Here is a 24333-nt window from a genome sequence, read left to right as displayed (position 1 = left end):
CTGAAAATGAGTCTGTGATCATATTGTGGCACTTTATTTTACAGATCCGTCTTGATCACAAACTTTTACACTTTAATACTATCGGTTTCGGCTACTGCCATCTTCAGATGTGTAACAAACAAAAACAGTGGTGTAACCAACTTAGTTCAATTAGATGAAGCTAAATCCATAACAGACCTGGTGATACATAAGAACAATAAAAAATTCCGTCCTTACAATTCTACTTGCTTGTAATTGTTAAATCAACTTATTGTTATGTGCATGTGAAAAAAAACTGTGTCTCACGGTGCACAGAAAATAGTTAATTTTACTGTCGAATTTTTGTAATACTGTATGAAGAAACGGCAAATATTAAAAAGTTTTGATTGACACACACGGACATACACGGAACTTAGTTATATCAGAGCAGAACTGTTCTCATATTGTATTAAGTATATCTTTTTCTCACCTGGTACGCCTTTCCCAAGCCAAATTCTGGCTTCAGACTGTGGCTTATTTGAAGACATTTTGTTAAAAAGCAACCGGTTATATTTATCACTTAGGGACCAAACACAAGCCTGTAAACAGGCAACACCGTACCGAATCGTTCATTAAAATCTACATCTACATCTACATCTATACTCCGCGAGCCACCTTACGGTGTGTGGCGGAGGGTACTTATTGTACCACTATCTGATCCCCCCTTCCCTGTTCCATTCACGAATTGTGCGTGGGAAGAACGACTGCTTGTAAGTCTCCGTATTTGCTCTAATTTCTCGGATCTTTTCGTTGTGATCATTACGCGAGATATATGTGGGCGGTAGTAATATGTTGCCCATCTCTTCCCGGAATGTGCTCTCTCGTAATTTCGATAATAAACCTCTCCGTATTGCGTAACGCCTTTCTTGAAGTGTCCGCCACTGGAGCTTGTTCAGCATCTCCGTAACGCTCTCGCGCTGACTAAATGTCCCCATGACGAATCGCGCTGCTTTTCGCTGGATCATGTCTATCTCTTCTATTAATCCAACACTTTGACAAATCTAAATTCCAATGAAACTGATTGCTTCTATATCCTTCACGATTTACTATCATAAATTGATCTTATTTCCGACGAAAATGCCAAAAATATAATTACGGAATATTTGAAGGGATTTGGAAAATCTTTCAAAGACTATTTCCCTTCCCTATTTAGTAATAACAAAGGGATTCGCAATCGCTTGGAAGAGACAATAACTTTTGGAATCCATATGAAGCGTAAATTAAACTAGCAGCTAGTCGAAACTTAGTGACTATAAGTTACAGGAAAGAAACATTTGTCACCGGTAAGTTCTGGTTTAGCTTATAGGCGGAGTTTTCAGTGCCATAAAGTAAAGAGGTAACAAATTTATTACCTGTCTCGTCCATATATTTATGTGAAAACACTCTTCCTTCCATCGCTTACATAAAAAAGTAAATCCAAAAACGAACTTCTCAGCGAAAGTAATTTCAGATTTCTTTAACTTTTGTGATTCCTGATTTCAAATTCGTCAATGCAGAGCAGGCAGATCCTCTCACAGAATTCCAAGGAGGGGATGAGACAGCTGCTTCCATAATGAAAACTAATAGCGTAACGAAAAAAAATATAAATTACTTTAATATAGCACACTAGTCCTACCCATGGTGCAAAAGCCTTCATCAGCCCTTTTAAAATGGTAGCTAAAATGTAAAGCATTATAAAAGCATTGTGGCTGTTAAGACATTTGCTTTGAATTCAATTACTTCCATGTCACAGTGGGTACCACTTTTTTTTACAAAGCAGGGGTTCGCACATGTTAGATTTTTGTGAATGGTGGTCACAGGTCGGAAAGGTTAAGGAATCACTGTTCTTTGGTATATGTAAAAATCTCTACACGACATCAGTCATACGATACAGCCACTAAATTATCTATTGGCTCCAGATATATTTCTTAAAATTAAAATCAAAATAATGACCGAATACAAACTACAGACAAAGGCACATGAAGTTTATTGAAAGCTTTTTTGCTTCAAATAAACAAAGAAATATTCTTCGTCTCGTAACGCTAAACGAACTTTTGTATGAATTTGTAACTTAATCAGTTAAGATGCTAGAGATTTATGACAACGAAAATATGATGCTATGTAAATGTACCTGAAATTTACAGTAGTACTGAAGGGCACCATAAGCAAGTCATTCACATTTTCCGTAGATATTACATTAAGTTTATCCATATTGACAAGCCCATTTCCACTAATTACCCTCACACTACAGGCACTAGAGGCAGGTTTACGCAGAACTTTTCATGCCACTTGCGACACTCTGGGATAAGTTGTTGCTCTTGACTGACCCTCATCTGGTTTTCCTATCAAAAAATATATAGACACTTCATCGGCAGTTCCCTCCTCCTCTGCTGACGATGTAAAGACACTCTTTGCAGGTTTTGAAGGCGACGATGCTGAGGCTTAGTTCTCTGTACGACATTCTGCAAATAGTACAACATGCCTGCGCGGAGGATAAACATGTTATATAGCGTAGCTGCTAATAAATTTACCGCATTGTTCACATGAATTTACGTCTTTCTACTACTACACGATCAAACATTGAGAACGTTAGTGCTGATAAAATGTTAACTTATCAGACCTACAAGGCATCGCATTTACCTTAAAGTGCAGAGCAACCGGAGCGCGCTTCGGCATAAACTTCCTCTCTCTCAGTTATCGAGCGTTGCTTCAGATGACGCGCCTGTGCTACTAGAAATGACGCAAGCAGATGCAGCGGCTTTATTTCCATTTTTCCGACTAACAGATTTCGAGCGCGTGCTTTCAGCAGTGCTATTTCCCGCAGATGTTTTACAATAATTAGGCGCACCGTCTTATTTAAATACGATGTCTTATCCTGTTTTGAGTGTTCAAAATATTGAACCAAAATTTAAATTTCATTTGTGTATGAATGGCCAACGGCTTTGCCGCAGTTGTAACAGCGGATCCCGACAGATGACAGAAGTTAAGCGCTATCGGGCTTGGCTAGCACTTGGATGGGGCGCCTTCTGGGTCTGCCGAGTGCTGTTGCCAAGCGGAGTGACTCAATCCTTGTGAGGCCAATCGAGGAGCTATTTCGTTGAGAAGTAGCGGCACCGGTCACGAAAACTGACAATGGCAGAGAAAGTGTGCTGACCACATGTCTTTCCTTATCCGCATCTGGTGACGCCTAAGGGATGAGGATGACACGGCGGCCCGTCGGTACCGTTGGGACTTCACGCCCTGTTCGAACAGTGTGTTTTGTTTATAAATGCGTCGTTTTACGTATGTGGGAGTGCTTATCTCACTGTCAGCCGCATTCTCAGCACAGTGTTCCTGTAGCTGGTACATCAGTGACACAAGCAACTGCAGAGTCAGACCCTTATCAGATTCTGTAGCCTTCGTAGTCTCTTGAAATACTTTGAGAAACTGAATTAATTTGTCTTTCTGCACTTTAGCTGAAGTTCAACAGGGAAACACACTTTAAGTTCTCCCATAAATATAAATATGCGCGCAGGCGCGTTAAAGAACTGGTTATGAAACAATCATAACATGAAGGCAGGCACATTCCAAATAAAGAGAAAATAATTAGCAAGTTTACACATTAACCAAAACATTAAAACGAATAACAGGAAAGTGCACCGTCCACAACACCTTACGGCGACAGTTAACTTCCAATAAGTTCCTTTCTTTACAATATGACATTAAGTACAGCTCAATAGTAATAAAATAATTTTGATTCCACCCATATATATATATATATATATATATATATATATATATATATATATATATATATATATATATATATATATATAAGCACAATTAAAAACTGGTGGAAAAACAATCAATTAGAAATTGACTAATCTATACTCAAAGGAGCCGCACTCCATCTAAATACCCCAAAAATGGCAACTTAATGGCTACCTAGAGTAACAAATTGAGAATAGCATGCTTATAGATTGACTAGAATAAAGGAATAAATAACACATACACGGCTTCTGACGGCCGAGTAACTGTGTTGGGCTATTGAGCAGTGATTAAATTAAAATAGCCACAACATACGCTAACCAGGTTAGCGGCGTATTTAAAGACAAGCGTCGAGCAAGGACCCTGGTCAGAAGGTAATCAAAACTATCAGGATTCCCTTACACGGCATACGTGCCGACACATCCGATCATAGCCCAGAATCAACTAGCGCAACATAAATCATTGACACATTTCACATAATATTTTCAAACAACATACTAAAATACCTTTGTTTACCACACGCCTCAATTAGTTAACAGGTTTGGCTCTGTTATTGAAGCCACGCGAATGAGGTAGCAAGTTAAGGTTTACAATTCTACTTCGCCATTTAACACGCGTCGTGACGAGGAAAAGGAAGAATCCAGCTAATTCCTTTAAAGTCACTACTTGTATCCAGTATTTGATGATGCGCTCAAAATCAACAGACAAATGTGAGAGTCAAGTTTACACTCGCAAACAGCACACGCAGAACACGAGCATAAGGTGAACATTAAATAAGCGGCTCCTTGTTCAGCCATTTACACACCGACGAAACAATCTTCGCCGAACTAGTGTAGGCGCCGGAATGCCCAGTTGCTTTGCAAATACGCAAAACAATGGTCAAAACGTCTTACTTTAAGTCCGACGACATCCGTAGGATAGGAGTTTCAATGGTCAACCAGGCCTCATCCACCTTGATCCATTTCCGAGCAAGACAGTAACACTGGCTGCTATCACGGCCTTAACGATGCACCACATTTGACACGAGTCACGCCAAACATCAACAAAACGGCGTGGCTTCCTGTACGCTCCCAGACGTCCGCAATCACTCCTCGAGACCGACGCTCTCCAGCGAACACGGCAGGCAGTCGGCCGCAGCTAGAGAGCCGGTATAGGGAGAGAGTGGCCAACCGGACTATACGGCGGCCATTTTCTGCCAAACTGCGGGCGGGACTTTTGAATGGCCAGTAGTGGAGTAATGGAGTACACACTCACCGAATCAAAAGCACAAGACAATATGGCGAAATCATTCGTTAAATGCCTTTCTTTACAGCTATAATGTACTTATAGTAGCCTAGTACGTACAGCACAGGAAAATTTGATACTGAATTCCTGTCGTAGATAACAAACGAAATACAAAAATCAGGCAATGTTAAATGTAGGCTACTGTAATAACGACCAAATATAACAAGAAAACTACCGTATCCCCTCTACCCCACAGTAAGTAGACCTATTAAAAACTGTCTTCAAGAGTACCTGCAATTATTTACTACGAATAACGTTTCAGCTACCACGACAACTGCGGAAAACGTGCTTACAACTTGCCTGCGTCAACAGTCCGGCAATAATACTGAAACCAAAATAATGCCTAGTGTTCTGATTCGGAACGAAATAAGGTTTGACGCTATAAAGTCGAATGAGCATGGCACAACAATTACAGGAACTTTCCGTTTCGAGCAAGGACGTCAGATATTGGCTTCAGAAAAGCTTGTGATGTTACCAGTATGCACGAACTGTTAAAGAAATAAGAGCTTAAACATGCAGTAAATTGTAATAGGCCTACCTGTTTTGCGTGACTAAAAATATTTTAAAAAACTGTCCACTGCTTTCGTCTTTCTTCATTGCGTGGAAATGCCAACATGCGAAATCCACCTTCGCCTCTATTGGAACAACCAAATGTAGCACAACCTGGCGTCGGTTAAGAACGTCTGCAGAACGACTATAGATGCCAAAAACAATACTGTACAATTAGTAACGTGTTTACTTCAAACATGTAGGCCTACTGACTTCATCACAAAACGCTTCATTATTTCAACTCGTATTTAAGATCCCAAACGCTAATTACGTACTAAAAACGATATACAACTAAATCTAACATACATGCACAACGCATAACAAGTCTCTCAATAATTCAAATACCTTTTAATAGCTTCCAAAAGTCCTCTGAACTTCAATTCAACTCAAAAGCACGGCGAACATAGGAAGCGCGAGAGACGTTTGGCAGAAAAATGGCGCCACAGCTAATCAACCAGTCACGGTCAACTTCACCTATGGCCACTCTCTCTGAATACAGGCTCTCTAGCCGCACCGACGCCACAGCGACCTCTGGTTAGGGTAAGGAAACAACATAGCGCGAAGCGGGAATTTCAAAAGGAACGAGCTACAGACAAGGAGGAGACGCAGAGAACGAACCGTGACATTCCGTCACGGTTCACACTTCCAGTGGGGTACTGTGCTCCTATTTCTGGTAGTATCTAGCAAGACGTCTCCTGACACTGTGCTGAACGGCCACAGATCTCTTGCATGCATTGTTACACACTTTACCAGCACAATGGATTCTCCTGACGCCAGAAGGTTGTCACTACTATTGATCTGACAATTAGGAGAAGCGTTACAGGTATTTAAGTGTCGCAACAGCGTACTGGTACTGCCATCAGAGAAAGCCATTAAACTCTGCAAAACCTATTATAATTACCTACAATCGGTGTTAATTTGTGCCGTATCATGCTATCTCCTGATTTCTTCAGACGAGTGTAGGCTACCTCCTCCAGTTTCAAGGAAATTTTTTTTCTCTCTTCTACACATTTACTAATCTTTAGGCGTTGGGAGGACCTTCGCTGTTCGATATGTATTTCTGATATACACTACTGGCCATTAAAATTGCTACAGAAGCGAAATTCAACCGACAGGAAGAAGATGCAGTGATATGCAAATGATTAGCTTTTCAGAGCATGCACACAAGGTTGGCGCTAGTGGCGACACCTACAACGTGCTGACATCAGGAAAGTTTTCAACCGATTTCTCATACACAAACAGCACGTGACCGGCGTTGCCTGGTGTGATGCCTCGTGTAAGGAGGAGAAATGCGTACCATCACGTTTTCGACTTCGATAAAGGTCGGATTGTAGCCTATCGCGATTGCGGTTTATCGTATCGAGACATTGCTGCTCGCGTTGGTCGAGATCCAATGGCTGTTAGCACAATATGGAATCGGTGGGTTCAGGAGGGTAATACGGAACGCCAACGGCCTCGTATCACTAGCAGTCGAGATGACAGGCATATTGTCCGCATGGCTGTAACGGATCGAGCAGCCACGTCTCGATCCCTGAGTCAACAGATGGGGACGTTTGCAAGACAACAACCATATGCACGAACAGTTCGACGACGTTTGCAGCAGCGTGGACTATCAGCTTGGAGACCATGGCTGCGGTTACCCTTGACGCTGCAACACAGACAGGAGCGCCTGCGATGGAGTACTCAACGACGAACCTGGGTGCACGAATGAATCCAGGTTCTGTTTACAGCATCATGATAGTCACATCTGTGTTTGGCGACATCGCGGTGAACGCACATTGAAAGCGTGTATTCGTCATCGCCATAGTGGCGTATCACCCGGCGTGATGGTGTGGGGTGCCATTGGTTTCACGTCTCGGTCACCTCTTGTTCGCACTGACGGCACTTTGAACAGTGGACGTTAAATTTCAGATGTGTTACGACCCGTGGCTCTACCCTTCATTCGATTCCTGTGAAACCCAACATTTCAGCAGGATAATGCACGACCGCATGTCGCAGATCCTCTACGGGCCTTTCTGGATACAGAAAATGTTCGACTGCTGCCCTAGCCAGCACATTCTCCAGATCTCTAACCAACTGAAAACGTCTTGTCAATGGTGGCCGAGCAACTGGGTCGTCACAATACGCCAGTCACTACTCTTGATGAACTGTGGTATCGTGTTGAAGCTGCATGGGCAGCTGTTCTTTTACACGCCATCCAAGCTCTGTTTGACTCAATGCCCAGGCGTATCAAGGCCGTTATTACGGCCAGAGGTGGTTGTTCTGGGTACTAATTTTTCATCATCTGTGCACCCAAATTGCCTGAAAATGTAATGACATGCCAGTTCTAGTATAATATATTTGTCCAATGAATACCCGTTTATCATGTGCATTTCTTCTTGGTGTAGCAATTTTAATGGCCATTAGTGTAATAATATGCGCTAACCCAAATCTTGCGCTGAACTGTCTGCACAGGCCAGCTGTAGCTGCTCATACACGAACGGATGTTAGAGACGGGCCATGGATATTTCTGACGGATTCTGGAACATCTACAGTCTCCGCCTATGTATTAGCGAAGACACGACCTTCAAGCCGTCAGCTGCAGTTCTCGGAACAGCCGATCCGGCCTTGTTAGATGGACGAACATGTGCGCAGCAACAGGCCAGGCCACCTTCAGAATGTCCTGTGGTTTCCACGTGACAGCAAGTTCCAGTTGCTTCCAGTATAGCGAAGGAGTGGACTACTGACCAAAGAAAGACGTATAATATTGTACCGCTAAACACCTTGTTTGTGGAACGTGACCCAGGAACATTACACGAAGAACAATACAAAAAGTAGTGTATACGAAGAGATTTTCAAACATTTCTAGATGATATTCCAACTGCGAAGAAACTGTAATAAAAACATGGCTACAACATTTGAGATCAAGTTTCATAGAAGGTTCAGAAATATGGAGTCTTTGGAAAGAAGAGGAGCCGGCCGCTGTGACCGAGCGGTTCTAGGCGCTTCAGTCTGGAACCGCATGACGGCTACGGTCGCAGGTTCGAATGCTGCCTCGGGCATGGATGTGTGTAATGTCCTTAGGTTAGTTAGGTTTAGGTAGTTCTAAGTTCTAGCGGACTGATGACCTCAGATGTTAAGTCCCATAGTGCTCAGAGCCATTTGAACCATTTTGAAAAGAAGAGGAGAAAGAAAATAATGAATTGCATAGACAAATAAAAAGTTGCTTGTAACAAAGTAATGCATAATACAGTAACGAACATACGACATTTGGTTCAAATGGCTCTGAGCACTATGGGACTTAATTTCTAAGGTCATCAGTCCCCTCGAACTTAGAACTACTTAAGCCCAACTAACCTAAGGACATCACACACATCCATGCCCGAGGTAGGATTCGAACCTGCGACCGTAGCGGTCGCCGGTTCTAGACTGCAGCGCCTAGAACCGTTCGGCCATCCCTGCCGGCAAAGATACAAAAATCTGGTGTATGGGTACCGCATGCCCTAAGCCAAAATCACAAAAATCAGAGGGTGTATCTCTGCTTGCTCATCATCAATTGGCTCATGAACAACACCGACCATTACTATTCCGTATCGTCACTGGTGATGAGTAACGGTGTCCTTATGCTAACTTAAGGAGAAGAAATGAATGGTTGAGTCCAAAAAAAGCAGCAACTCTCAGTAGAAAGACCTGGGCGTATTCACAAAAGATAATGTTATGCATCTGGTGGAACAGCGACGGTGCGTTGCACTACTAACTGCTTCCCCTGTTACGGTGTAAAGTCAAGCGCCGCCACGCCAGTCGGGAACGATAGAGCACAGAGGGCTGTGAGCCGCCGTCAGCAAATTGCACGCTGACGGACTCCTCTCCAGGACCGAGCGAGGTGGTGCAGTGGTTAGCACACTGGACTCGCATTCGGGAGGACGACGGTTCAATCCCGTCTCCGGCCATCCTGATTTAGGTTTTCCGTGATTTCCCTAAATCGCTTCAGGCAAAATGCCGGGATGGTTCCTTTGAAAGGGCACGGCCGATTTCCTTCCCCATCCTTCCCTCACCCGAGCTTGCGCTCTGTCTCTAATGACCTCGTTGTCGACGGGACGTTAAACACTACTCTCCTCCTCCTCCTCCTCTCCAGGACGACAACGCGACAGCAGCGGCCTCTATGTGAAGAGGACATAAGCGCCGCGCCCGACTGGTCGCGACCCAGTCGAACACAGCCTTTTTTTGTTTTTTTTTTAATCTCATTTTGTTCGTTATAGTATGTTGTAACTGTTCGTGGCGGACGTCCCCTGACGCCCGTTGAAGTTCATTTTTGAGCTATTAACTCAGTTTTCATTTTTTTTTTATTACAGAGGGCTGCTAACCCTCTGACCGAACACGCTGAGCTACTATGCTGGCACCTGAAGCCTAGCGACGTGCATAGAAGCGTCAGAGCTCATTACTTCGCTTGAACCATCTATGGAACTGTTATACTGAAGAAACTTGATTATTTCATCTGTCACCCTTTGCTTGCGACACATCTGTGTAATACAAAATTAAGTATTGTAATTGCTTATTTTGCAATATAACTCATTAATATTATTTGCTTGAATGGTTCAAATGGCTCTCAGAACTATGGGACTCAACATCTGAGGTCATCAGTCCCCTAGAACTTAGAATCACTTAAAGCTAACTAACCTAAGGACATCCCACACATCCATGCCCGAGGGAGGATTCGAACCTGCGAACGTAGCTGTTGCGTGGTTCCAGACTGCAGCGCCTAGAACCACTCGGCCACTCCGGCCGGCTTGCTTGAATGTTGTCTAGCGATCCGAGAAAGCAGGTTTCCTAGACAGCAGAATTTAACATCCCCGACGTGTAACCTACATCGCTGACATTTATTGTCAACAGCTGAGACGTGTTCCAGCGATATCGGAGATTTGATGTTTTACCGCATTCCTGAAATTCACAGTACACTCGTAAAATAGTCGTACAGGAAAATCCCCACTTCATCTCTACCTCGGAGATGCTGCGTCCCATCACTCGTGCGTCGACTACAACATCACGTTCAAACTCAAATCTTGAAAAGCTGCCGTTGTAGAAGCAGTAACCGATCTAACAACTGCGCCAGACACTTTTTGTCTTATATAGGCGTTGCCAACCGCAGCGCCGTATTCTGCCTATATATATATATATATATATATATATATATATATATATATATATATATATATATATATATACACTCCTGGAAATTGAAATAAGAACACCGTGAATTCATTGTCCCAGGAAGGGGAAACTTTATTGACACATTCCTGGGGTCAGATACATCACATGATCACACTGACAGAACCACAGGCACATAGACACAGGCAACAGAGCATGCACAATGTCGGCACTAGTACAGTGTATATCCACCTTTCGCAGCAATGCAGGCTGCTATTCTCCCATGGAGACGATCGTAGAGATGCTGGATGTAGTCCTGTGGAACGGCTTGCCATGCCATTTCCACCTGGCGCCTCAGTTGGACCAGCGTTCGTGCTGGACGTGCAGACCGCGTGAGACGACGCTTCATCCAGTCCCAAACATGCTCAATGGGGGACAGATCCGGAGATCTTGCTGGCCAGGGTAGTTGACTTACACCTTCTAGAGCACGTTGGGTGGCACGGGATACATGCGGACGTGCATTGTCCTGTTGGAACAGCAAGTTCCCTTGCCGGTCTAGGAATGGTAGAACGATGGGTTCGATGACGGTTTGGATGTACCGTGCACTATTCAGTGTCCCCTCGACGATCACCAGTGGTGTACGGCCAGTGTAGGAGATCGCTCCCCACACCATGAAGCCGGGTGTTGGCCCTGTGTGCCTCGGTCGTATGCAGTCCTGATTGTGGCGCTCACCTGCACGGCGCCAAACATGCATACGACCATCATTGGCACCAAGGCAGAAGCGACTCTCATCGCTGAAGATGACACGTCTCCATTCGTCCCTCCATTCACGCCTGTCGCGACACCACTGGAGGCGGGCTGCACGATGTTGGGGCGTGAGCGGAAGACAGCCTAACGGTGTGCGGGACCGTAGCCCAGCTTCATGGAGACGGTTGCGAATGGTCCTCGCCGATACCCCAGGAGCAACAGTGTCCCTAATTTGCTGGGAAGTGGCGGTGCGGTCCCCTACGGCACTGCATAGGATCCTACGGTCTTGGCGTGCATCCGTGCGTCGCTGCGGTCCGGTCCCAGGTCGACGGGCACGTGCACCTTCCGCCGACCACTGGCGACAACATCGATGTACTGTGGAGACCTCACGCCCCACGTGTTGAGCAATTCGGCGGTACGTCCACCTGGCCTCCCGCATGCCCACTATACGCCCTCGCTCAAAGTCCATCAACTGCACATACGGTTCACGTCCACGCTGTCGCGGCATGCTACCAGTGTTAAAGACTGCGATGGAGCTCCATATGCCACGGCAAACTGGCTGACACTGACGGCGGCGGTGCACAAATGCTGCGCAGCTAGCGCCATTCGACGGCCAACACCGTGGTTCCTGGTGTGTCCGCTGTGCCGTGCGTGTGATCATTGCTTGTACAGCCCTCTCGCAGTGTCCGGAGCAAGTATGGTGGGTCTGACACACCGGTGTCAATGTGTTCTTTTTTCCATTTCCAGGAGTGTATATATATATATATATGGCTCTGAGCACTATGGGACTGAACATCTGAGGTCATCAGTCCCCTAGAACTTAGAACTACTTAAGCCTAACTAACCTAAGGATATCACACACATTCATGGCCGGCCAGGGTGGCCGAGTGGTTCTAGACGCTACAGTCTGATTCAAATGGTTCAGATGGCTCTGAGCACTATGGGACTCAACAGCTGAGGTCATTAGTCCCCTAGAACTTAGAACTAGTTAAACCTAACTAACCTAAGGACATCACAAACATCCATTCCCGAGGCAGGATTCGAACCTGCGACCGTAGCGGTCTTGCGGTTCCAGACTGCAGCGCCTTTAACCGCACGGCCACTTCGGCCGGCCTACAGTCTGGAACAGCGCGACCGCTACGGTCGCAGGTTCGAATCCTGCCTCGGGCATGGATGTGTGTGGTGTCCTTAGGTTAGTTTAGTTTAAATAGTTCTAAGTTCTAGGGGACTGATGACCTTAGAAGTTAAGTCCCATCGTGCTCAGAGCCTAGCCTAGAACCGCTCATCCACAACTGCCAGCTCTCTGTATTTGAATTACATGCCTTTACCAATTTCTTTGGCGCTTCAGTGTATGTTACTGCATTTAGATAGAATATTAAATTTTTCTTTAGACTTGGATGGAAGTCTCTATCTGTCAATAATGTCGAGAAAATTGATCTGACATAACACACTCATTTGCGATCGCGCCACACGAGCGATAAAGCAAGACTCAAATATCCAAACCATTCCTAGTATTTTATAAACGGTTTGAGATATCGAAACGAGATTTTGGCAAATGATAGCATGCAAAGAGGAGAGTATTTTGCCGTATGGTTATTATGCAAAACTTCATTATCTACCATGTTATTCCACTAACTACATACTTTTTCAATGAAATTTTTAAGGGCCATCGATAGCCGGTAAAACGAGAAATGCTATGGATTTTGGAACAACATAAGTGAAGACATTATGCCTTGATTTTGTACCGAGGATGTGGTGTTGCATAAGATACTGACCTTACCATGTCTCAGTTCATAAATAAACTTAATAAACTGCTGTTTCAGAATTTTCACACAACTGCATCTGCACAAAATGTTAGTGAAGTGAGATGGTGTAAACTCCGCTGTGTTTTGGCAAAAGAAGTAAATTTTAGCATGGCAACAAGAGAAATGTGTAGGTTTTACACATTTCTAGGTATTTAGGTGGTTTTGCCACTCGTGAAGTTTTCTGAAAGTTTACAAATGGTTAACAAGCCAGGTGAAAATAAATCGCTGCATTTTCGGTGGAATTCTTTTTAGATACTAACGAAAGCCGAGGTGACAGATCTTTTTGAATGTTAAATATGCAAGTATTGGCGTGGAGGGGCTCCATATCAATATTTACAAAAAATGTGAGCGTAGGCTTCAGTTTAGGATGGCACTTCCCCTCCAGCGCTCAGCATTTCCCCTAGAGCGCCTGTCTGCAACCCCTACCACTACCACTCTCCTCATGCATGCCCTGCCGTCTGCGCAACTACCAGCCATTGTATTCTCCATGGACTCTGCACACCATGGCCTGTACTCTGTTATCTGAGGATGGATGATGTCCGCCAAAACCGGGTATTTCGTCATAAATAAATGTCCTAGTGATGGATAGTTACATTATTGCAAGTATTAGTTATTTTGTATTAATTTTTTGGGGGGGTGGGGGGATTAGAATTTACTTCTTTGGCGTCCCTTGTTGGACCACACAGATCCAAGATTTGATGATGCACAGCAAAGTAAGCATATATGAAGAATAGAAATGCCAGCCATTCGAATTGTCATTACTTCATAAAATGCGGTTCCAGAGCTGTTGTCTTCTGGATACTTCGTTGCAAGCCCCAAATCACAGAGAAAATGTTTCAGACATTCACTGCCAACTGGTGCATTGTCTTTGTGCCAAACAGTGTTTCCCTTTGAAGATCCAAGTGAAATGCCTCAAATTCTCCCCCATTTACTTCATGCACAGTTTGTGTGGTAAGCAGAGTGTATGTAAGCTTTTCTTTATATCTATAAAACATCTGTGTAATGGAAGCAGATAATTTTGGTTGAAAAAGTGGTATAAAAAGTTGAAGTAAACAGACAAAATAATGTGTGTCTGGAAAATGAGGGGTAAGCAAGCCGTTTTCTCCTTAAGATTTACACAAGATGGTTGAGCCAGCTAAAGCTATGAACTTATACCATGTTCCAGTGCATACAGCTGATTTTTTTATTTTATAGATGCTACAAAAACGTTGTTGATAATTCAGGCATGTAACATCTCCAAATTCAGTATGATCGACGTGTCTCATACGTACCCATATCAAATAAGTATACAAAAATTCTTACTCTGAAACAGAAAAATGGAAAAATGTCATTGTAATCAAAAGAGGAAAGATGATGACAGATGTATGTCATGCATATGTCATGCAGTACTTCATCTGAAAGACAAACCATGCTTATCGGCTGCAAAAAGAGAAAGACTTGTTGACAATGTTACCATTTCTTCCTCAATCGCACTGGGGGTTCTACAATAACTTTTCAACATCTGCTCCTGAGTCTAAAATTGTGTAAGAAACACTAGTCAATACTGGTAGATTTTTTCCTTAAATTTAATTTCGTTGTCCTCTTGTAGAAATGGCTTTTGTTGACTGAAGTTGTACTAGTTAAAAATACTGCTGTATTTCTGTACTAGTGTCATCACAAATAAAATGTAGTGCCTCAGTACTAATGGCACTTGAAATAAAACCTGTCTTATTGGCAATTAGAACCAGTCAGTTTCACGATATGACACCTAGAAAGTTCTTAATAAGTTATTTATCTTCTAATTTGTCTCGCTATTTTTTTCAGTAATAAGATGGACCAGATAATTATGTAATACGAGATTAACATCTTAATTTCTGGATGCAAATTAGTTAAGTATAGAAGGAGATACATAGTTTCTTGATTTTCATGACAAATGTCAGATTTGGCACTGAGAACCTTAGACGTCTCCACTCTTCGTCAATTTTGAGATTTGTTAGTTGGACTGTGCTGTTGCTGCACTACCTTGATATTTATCAAATGAGTGCCATGTGTTTGCTGTGCTCCAGGTGGTGCTACCTTTAATCAGTGCTGACGAGACAGATATTCTCGCGCTATATTGGATTTTGTGATTGCCTTCTATATTACCATCGTGACTAAATTTGGAATTTATGTACTTGGAGAGGGAGGGGGTTGGGTTGTTTTGGAGGAGGAGACCAGACAGCGAGGTCATCGGTCTCATCGGATTAGGAAAGGACGGGGAAGGAAGTCGGCAGTGACCTTTCTAAAGAACCATCCTGGAATTTGCCTGGAGCGATTTAGGCAAAGCACGGAAAACCTAAATCAGGATGGCCGGACACAGGATTGAACCGTCGTCCTCCCGAATGCGAGTCCAGTGTGCTAGCCATTGCGCCACCTCACTCGGTTTGGAGGGAGGAAACGGTATTTTGTATCTTATGGTGAGGGAGATGGTTTATTATATAATACAGCTGGACAACTTGTATAAAAAGGGAGACAACTAGAAAATGAATAAGCCAAAGAAAGTTGTCAATGTTCTTCATTGAAAAAGTTATATGGCTGTTAATACACGAAACAACTTTCAGTAATTTTAAGTATAAGTAAATACAACATGTGGTTGTAACTTAAAATGTTACGTACACTTCAACAACGCTAACATGAATAAAATTTTCCTCCAATGCTATTTTAAACAATCTTATTCTAAATTAAAATACACTGTAGAATTTTGACATAGCAAGCAGTTTTACACATAAAGTACCAACATTGTTAAACCGCTTTATAAGAAAGGTGAGAAGAAAGCCTTAACTAATCATCGTCCAGTTGCCCAACTGTCGTCTTTTTACAGAATCTAACTACTTAGGTAAATTCTACGTTTGTGGATAATTCCCGTCTTTTCTACTTATTGTAAAATATTAGATAGTCATATTTAGTTTTACTTTGTTTTAGATCCGAAGATGATCCAGTGTGATCGAAACATGCAATCTAATTAAAAAATGTGCAACTGAGGTGTAACAATAAATGAAAATTATCTTAATTATGTAAACAGTTGTTGCAACTCTCAGGACGATTGTGCCGACTATAGTAACACAGTTTAATTTAGCAGTTGTATATGAAAATTTTAAAACATCTATTTGAACTGCCATTTCTGCTTTGGTTTCCTGATTTGTAAAACATTAAGGAGCGTTAGAATCTTAGTCTTTTGTACAATCAACAGAACTGCTAGACCGCAGTTCCTCGGAACACGGTATTAGGTGACTGATAGAAAGAATGTCCCTAAGCTTCTCCCTACTTATAGATTTCCCGTCCGGCGATAGCGAAATCAGTCCCACCGAGTAAAACTTACAAGATCGTCTCCCCTTCCGTTGACCTATAACGTTCGTCTCAGCGTCCTGAGGTTGTGAATGTGAATGATAAACGGCTTGCTCCTTTCTATTTTGATTGTCCAAACATCGAACTAGCTGCCCTCCTTCCATGTCCACCTTCAGGTTAATTACTACTTTATGACTTTTTGTTATTATTTTGCAATTGGGACCCGACCAATTTCGTTTCCTTGCGACATTATGCCGTTACATGAATGAAGTCGTCCAAGATAGAATCGCTACTGTTTCGTTCAAGCAGATTTCACACTACCAAAATGCTAGATATTCGGCAGATATCTCCGCCTTGATATCAGAAATGTCATGATTTCAAACTCTAGCTGCTGCAGTTCATGGAACAGAATATTCATTATGAGAACTTTTTTGATCTTGCTATTTTATCCTTCACTATAAATTCGTATGTTACATTTGTCATGTCTTTCGACACGACTCAGTATGTGCCTCCTCAAGCAGAAGCTGCATATCTTCCATCTGTCGTTTCCAGCGTGGATTCCACTATTATGTACCCACATTTAGGCCTTATGAAAGTTATATCTGCAAGTATTCTTGGCAAGCACAGTTTTTCTTTTTATCAATGTCAAAATAATTTAATTCTCATTAGCAGTGCACAAATCACCGTCCACTGTTTTTTTATGTTAAATCTAATTTTTGTCGCGTTCATACTGTCGTATTCTTTATATTTTTTATCTTTACTCGTCTTTAAATCACTATGAAATGTATTTCTGTAACACCTGAAACTTATGAAGGAAATAAGAGTAGAGTTTAACGTCCCGTCGACAACAGAGATACTAAAACGCTTTATACATTGTCAAGTGGAGCAACCTGCGACAACTGAATTATTGAAATGCCTGGTCACAGTCTACTGACACACTTTTTACGCAATAAAACGAAGACATTTGTCACTATGAAAATAGTACGACAGTAAACTGTAATACATCGCATTTTAACTGGAACCTACTCTGTCCTTTTTCTTCATTTTCGGCTTTGTATAGATCGTAAATTTAGAGTTCAGGCAGTTTCATATCATTTCCATCCTTTCGAGTGTAGTGTGATCTATAACTTGGAAACTTACTGATGTGGTCTATTCCCTTTTCAACAATAGAGTGTTTAGAAATTCCAGGCACTCTTTTTCACAGCGTTCCAGTTTGGTCGGGTGTCATAATTCCCTGCGAACAGCAACTTTAATTAGGTGGTAGTGCCTCCAATATTACCTCTTATTAAGTATTTTTCTTTTTATATTCTTCTTGAACAACTGATCTAATACATGTTGCCTGAGAGACCAATCATCCGAATTGCCAAAAGTTTGAAAATATTTTTTCTTTGCATTCGCAAGGTACATTAACACTATTTCAGCCAAATCATTATCTCTTAAAGCATTTGTGAAGACATTTCAATGAAGAATGAGGCTAATCATTATTGCCCTTAGTTTTGTTCCTAGATGGGAGTTATGACTGTATTTTGTTTTGCTACGCCTTTTTGACCGGCCTTTTCTTAATTCTGCAGTCGTGTCAAGTCGTGTCATTGCTGTTTCCCTCAACCAGTAAATATTTCTCCAATAGTAGCAAGTAATTTTCCGGGTGTACGATTTATTTCTTAACTTATTCTCCACTTCTTTAAATGAAGCTGTTAAACGTATCTAATTCTTATACTTACAACTTCCGTAAATATTCTGGGCATACGCAGTCTATAGCAAGGTAGAAAGGAAGGAAGGGAGGAAGGAAGATTAGGGATTAACGTTCCGTTGAGGACGACCTCATTAGAGACGGAGCACAAGCTCGCTGTGGGGAACGAAATAGGCCGTGCTGTTTCAAACGAACCATCGCGTCATTCGCCTACAGTGATTTACGCAAATTATGAAAAACCTGAATTTAGATGGCCTGAGGGGGACATGAACCGCCATCTTCCAGAATTTGCTGTCTGTAGCCTCACACGTACAAAAGTGGCCGCTCTTCATTGGTCTAATGAGTGGTCACCGTCAGAGTTGCTGTACTTCGGCTGTCCGTGACACTGCTTGCCTACGTAGCGAAATATTAGGAAAATTTGTGCAACACATTTTCACAGAAGGATTGAAAGGAAATACAATATATCTAATCATCGAGTCTTGGCATAATATGGCAAGGATTGGCTGCCAATAGTCAGAAGGTGATCTGACCTTTCACTATTCTGCTAAAGGCCTCCCCCCCCCCCTCCCCCCACCCCCGCCCTCCCTTCTTCGTATCTAAATGCACTGTTCTTTTAGCCTCTTGCTTGAATGCAAAATGATAGACTTTCTATTTTAATATCTTTATTTGTGTGTCGGATTTCGTAATGTCATTGCCAACATCTGTGCTCCTAATACAGTGTCACCAGATTTCCAAAAGCATTATACGGAACTAAAACTGGGAGTTGAAATGAAATCTCTCTCTCTCTCTCTCTCTCTCTCTCTCTCTCTCTCTTTCTCTCTTCACACACACACACACACACACACACCAAAGTATCGTGCATTACTAAACGAGTAAATATGTAATTGTTTTATTGTTTATATCAGTTTAATATAACTATCAGTTGGCCTGGGTGTTTCGCCGTGGGTGGTTCCTAAAAAATTATTTTGTTATATTTCGCAGAAGATTGTATGAGGGTTGGAACTTTAATAGTGGCAACTACTTATTTACAAAATAGATACGCGTTTCAAAGTTTTACTGAGTTTCAGAGCAGTCACCACCATTGTATATAACCCGTTGCCAGCGATATGGAAGTCGTAGGATACTCTTAACAGTGCCATTTGTGTTGACAGTTCGAACGGCGCGGTCTATTGCCCGACGAATTTTCAGCAGTTATGAAGCGAATGCCCTGAAGTGATTCCTTCAGTTTAGAAATCGAGTCGAACTCACGAGGGATTAAGTCAGGGGAGTGCAGTAGGTGGTATAGCACTTAGCAGCCTCATCAAATGTGTGTGAAATCTTATGGGACTTAACTGCTAAGGTCATCAGTCCCTAAGCTTACACACTACTTAACCTAAATTATCCTAAGGACACACACCCCTGCCCGAGGGATGACTCGAACCTCTGCCGGGACCAGCCGCACAGTCCATGACTGTAGCGCCTGAGGCCGCTCGGCTAATCCCGCGCGGCCCAGCCTCATCAGTCAAACAAATCAGTAACAGCTTGCACTGTATGTGCTTGAGCATTGTCCTGCAAAATATTGGTCAGGTCCTGCAGAAAGTGTCATCACTTCTGTCTCTAAGCTGGTCGTAGGTTGTGTTCCAAAAATGAACAGCACTAGATCGCGCCGCTCGAACTGTCAACACAACTGGCACTGCTAAGAGTATCCTACGACTTCCACATCGCTGGCAACGGGTTATGCGCACTGCTGGTGACTACTCTGAAGCTCAGTAAAACTTTGAAACACGTATCTATTTTGCATGAGCTGTAAATAAATTGTTGCCACTATTAAAGTTCCAACCCTTGTATGTCATTTGGAAGTTTGATACTGTCAAACAGAATTTTATAAAATTCAAAACTTGTAGTATCCTGAAAATGATTCTTAGTTTTTAATAGTTTCCTCACTAAAGCTGTACTAGTCATAATTCCATAAACCTTTTGTGATAAAGAACACTCTTCTTGCGGCTGCATCAGTGCCAGTTAGAGCTAGCACAAGCACAGTAGTGAGCTGCAAATCCTTGCAGCAGATATCTTGAGATGCAAAGAAGTTGAAAATGATAGACGTTGTTCAGTTTGGTTTAATCTAAGACTGTGTTTTCTAAGACAACATGTGTTCTCCATTTGGTTATGTTACAAATCACGTAACAACACGCTAGTTCAAAATATACGAGAAGATTAATGAGAAATAGGACAATACACATCGCGTATGTATTTTGTCGGGGCGACTTGACACTTAAGAGATCCCCAAAAAATAGGACGTCTGGTCACCGAATCCTAATATTTATTTTTACTGTTTCTATCTGAAATAGACCTGTCAAGTGTAAATGATGCACGTATTCTTTTTCTTTCATTGTGCAAAGAAAATATATGGACCTTGCTAAGCTAGAAGCACTATTCATACGTAGCCGGCCGGTGTGCCCGCTTCAGTCTTGTAACGCGCGATCGCTACGGTCGCAGGTTTGAATCCTGCCTCGGGCATGATGTGTGTGATGTGCTTAGGTTAGTTAGGTTTTAGTAGTTCTAAGTTATAGGGGACTGATGACCTCAGATGTTAAGTCCCATAGTGTTCAGAGCCATTTGAACCATTTGAACTATTCATACGTAGCGTATGCTGCTTAGTGTTCTTTGCAGAATTAGGTTTCTACAGTTTGTTCTACATTAGATATTACTTGAGAGTTATCAGTTGTTTAAGAAAAAATGAACATTTTGTTCGAAATGGTGTTATAGTCTGCATGTGTATTCAGCAGCCTGTGCAGTTATTTGCTAGGTCCACTAAGTACATCTCCATCTACATCTGGAAATCTATAAATTGGCCTGTTGCACCTATCAAAGGTTCACCCACCACCGCCATCGTTTAGGTACATCTTCAGCCAAGGGCATGATGATCTCGCAACGCCCGTCACCCATGAACATGCGCTCAGCAACTACTTACAAATAAAAATTTCTGTGTGCACAGTTCGTGTCCGCGCCGTAGATTTTTTCGCGAAAACGTCGGTATAATATCATAACAAGTGTTTCATATTAATATGTAATTTCATTATCAATATCTTTAATAGAATTGCTGCACAGATTAGTATAACGGTTCCATAATAGACAAATCACAAATTCGGCGCATGTGGCAGCTAAATTGACTCACATACACCTCACACTGCATAAGACGTCGATACTTGGTGGCCGTGATACATAGTCATCTGGTGCTGTCACGTTGCCCTATATGTCTGTATTACCAGTGTTTTCTGTGTTGCCTTCCAGCGAAACTTGCACATGACCCGTAGACATTTCGACCGCCGCTGTCCGCTTTGTGCCTGAGGGCCAGCTCTGTGATCGCTTCTCGCCGTTTCTACATGTACAACAAGCAGAACTAGTTCTTTTTGCAGATGACATTACTATTGTAATCAATCCAAGCATACATACAGAAACAGAAGAAATTGTAAATCATGTTCTTCACAGTATCATCGTCTGGTTTTCTGTGAATGGTCTCACCCTCAATTTTAAAAAGACACAACCTATTCAGTTCTGCACATCTAGGGGTATTATACCAATGTTAAGTGTGACGCATGGTGAGGAAACAATAAATAGGGCGGAAACTTCAAACTTCTTAGGCGTCCATATTGATGAGTGTTTAAACTGGAAAAAGCACATTTTGGAGCTACTAAAACAACTTAGTTCAGTCACATTTGCATTTACAACCATTGCAAAATTTCGGAAGAGACAAATCAGTAAGTTAACATAGTCTGCATATTTTCATTCAATAATGTCACATAGAATAACGTTCTGTGTGTTATTCATCTTTAAGAAAGAAAGTCTTCGTTACTCAAAAACGTGCTGTAAGAATAATGCGAGGTACTTACTCAAGATCTTCTTGTAGACATCTGTTTAAGGAGTTGGGCATTCTGACTACTGCCGGCCGAAGTGGCCGTGCGGTTAAAGGCGCTGCAGTCTGGAACCGCAAGACCGCTACGGTCGCAGGTTCGAATCCTGCCTCGGGCATGGATGTTTGTGATGTCTTTAGGTTAGTTAGGTTTAACTAGTTCTAAGTTCTAGGGGACTAATGACCTCAGCAGTTGAGTCCCATAGTGCTCAGAGCCATTTGAACCATTTGATTCTGACTACTGCTTCACAGTACATGGGAAAAACGAAAACCTAAATCTTTCTGTTCGAGCTCTGATTGCTCTTATCTTATTATGATGATCATTTCTCCCTACATGGTGGGTGTCAATAAAGTATTTTCGCATTCGGAAGAGAAAGTTGGTGATTGAAATTTCGTAAATAGATCTCGCCGCAAAGATAACCGCCTTTGTCTCAGTGACTGCACCCCAACTCGCGTATCATATCAGTGACACTCTCACCCCTATTGCGCGATAACACGTAACGAGCTGCCCTTCTTTTCACGTTTTCGATGTCCTCTGTCAATCCTACCTGGTAAGCATCCCACACCGCGATATAATATTCCAGCAGAAGATGGACAAGTGTAATGTAGGCTGTCTCTTTAGTGGGTTTGTCGCATCTTCTAAGTGTTCTGCCAGCAAAGCGCAGTCTTTGTTTCGCCTTCCCCACAATATTATCTATGTGGTCTTTCCAATTTAAGTTGCTCGTAATTGTAAGTCCTAGGTATTTAGTCGAACTGACAGCCCTTAGATTTGTGCGAATTATCGTATACCCAAAATTTATCGGATTTCTTTTAGTACCCATGTGGATGACCTCGCACTTTTCTTTGTTTAGTGCCAATTGCCACCTTTCGCACCATACAGAAATTCTCTCTAGATCATTTTGTAATTCGAATTGATCGTCTGATGATTTTACTAGACGGTAAATTACAGCGTCATCTGCAAACAATCTAAGGGGGCTGGTCAGATTATCACCTAGATCATTTATGTAAATCAGGAACAGCAGAGGGCCTATGACACTACCTTGCGGAACGCCAGATATCACTTCAATTCTGCTCGATGATTTACCGTCTATCTCTACGAACTGTGACCTCTCTGAGAGTAAATCACGAATCCAGTCACACAACTGAGACGATATTTCATATGCACGCAATTTGATTAATAGTCGCTTGTGAGGAACGGTATCAAAAGCCATCTGGAAATCTAGGAATATGGAATCGATCTCAAGATAACTGTTTTCCGCGTAGAAGTCCGGCCCCGGTAGCTGAGTGGTCAGCGTGACGGAATGTCAATCCTAAGGTCCCGGGTTCGATTCCCGGCTGGGTCGGAGATTTTCTCCACTCAGGGACTGGGTGTTGTGTTGTCCTAATCATCATCATTTCATCCCCATCGACGAGCAGGTCGCCGAAGTGGCGTCAACTTGAAAGACCTGCACCAGGCGAACAGTCTACCCGACGGGAGGCCCTAGCCACACGACAAAATGGCTCTGAGCACTATGGGACTTAACATCTATGGTCATCAGTCCCCTAGAACTTAGAACTACTTAAACCTAACTAACCTAAGGACAGTACACAACACCCAGCCATCACGAGGCAGAGAAAATCCCTGACCCCGCCGCGAATCGAACCCGGGAACCCGGGAACCCGGGCGTGGGAAGCGAGAACGCTACCGCACGACCACGAGATGCGGGCGAGCCACACGACATTTCATTTCATTTTCCGCGTAGAAGTGTCACTATTGCGGTTTCTGTACACAGCACACACTGCCACTAATGGTTACTGTTTCCTACCTCCTGTAAAGCGACGTACACACACAATAACATCACAGAGAACCGACTGCCTTTATACTGAGTTCCACCCTCTACCACCCAAATCGTTGAAGTCTTGTATACTGTACTACTGACATTTCTAAGTACAATAGATCTCATACTATTGCACATACATTGTGCACAGTTATTCCAGCTGACAATGTTAACTTTCCTAGAAATGTCCGTACCTTTATAATAATTTCCAATACTGCAGTAGATTCATCTGAGACAGTGGTAGACAGCAGCCTCGGCGGCCTGAAGACTCCCGCCAGTTTCGTATGCACAGCCACGGGTGCCCTTCGGATCGCCTTCCCTTCGTTTCTCATTAAAGCTGAAGGCCGGTTCTAGAAGATTGTTCGCTCGGTGTATTTTAGC

The 24333-nt window shown here is 42.7% G+C and overlaps 1 protein-coding gene and 1 non-coding gene across 3 annotated transcripts in view; both read left to right on the top strand.

The window, feature by feature from the left end:
- LOC126249559 (paired mesoderm homeobox protein 2-like) overlaps positions 1–24333 on the top strand; it is a 584838-nt gene that overhangs the window by 304854 nt on the left and 255651 nt on the right. The window lies entirely within an intron of this gene.
- Positions 9434–9506, top strand: Trnaa-cgc (transfer RNA alanine (anticodon CGC)). Its single transcript has one exon. It is a non-coding gene; the product is annotated as a tRNA-Ala (tRNA).

Source organism: Schistocerca nitens, chromosome 3 (assembly GCF_023898315.1).
Source record: "Schistocerca nitens isolate TAMUIC-IGC-003100 chromosome 3, iqSchNite1.1, whole genome shotgun sequence".
NCBI classification, from domain to species: Eukaryota; Metazoa; Arthropoda; class Insecta; order Orthoptera; family Acrididae; genus Schistocerca; species Schistocerca nitens.
Note: the sequence above shows the minus strand (reverse complement) of the source record. Positions and strands in the feature narration are given on the sequence as shown.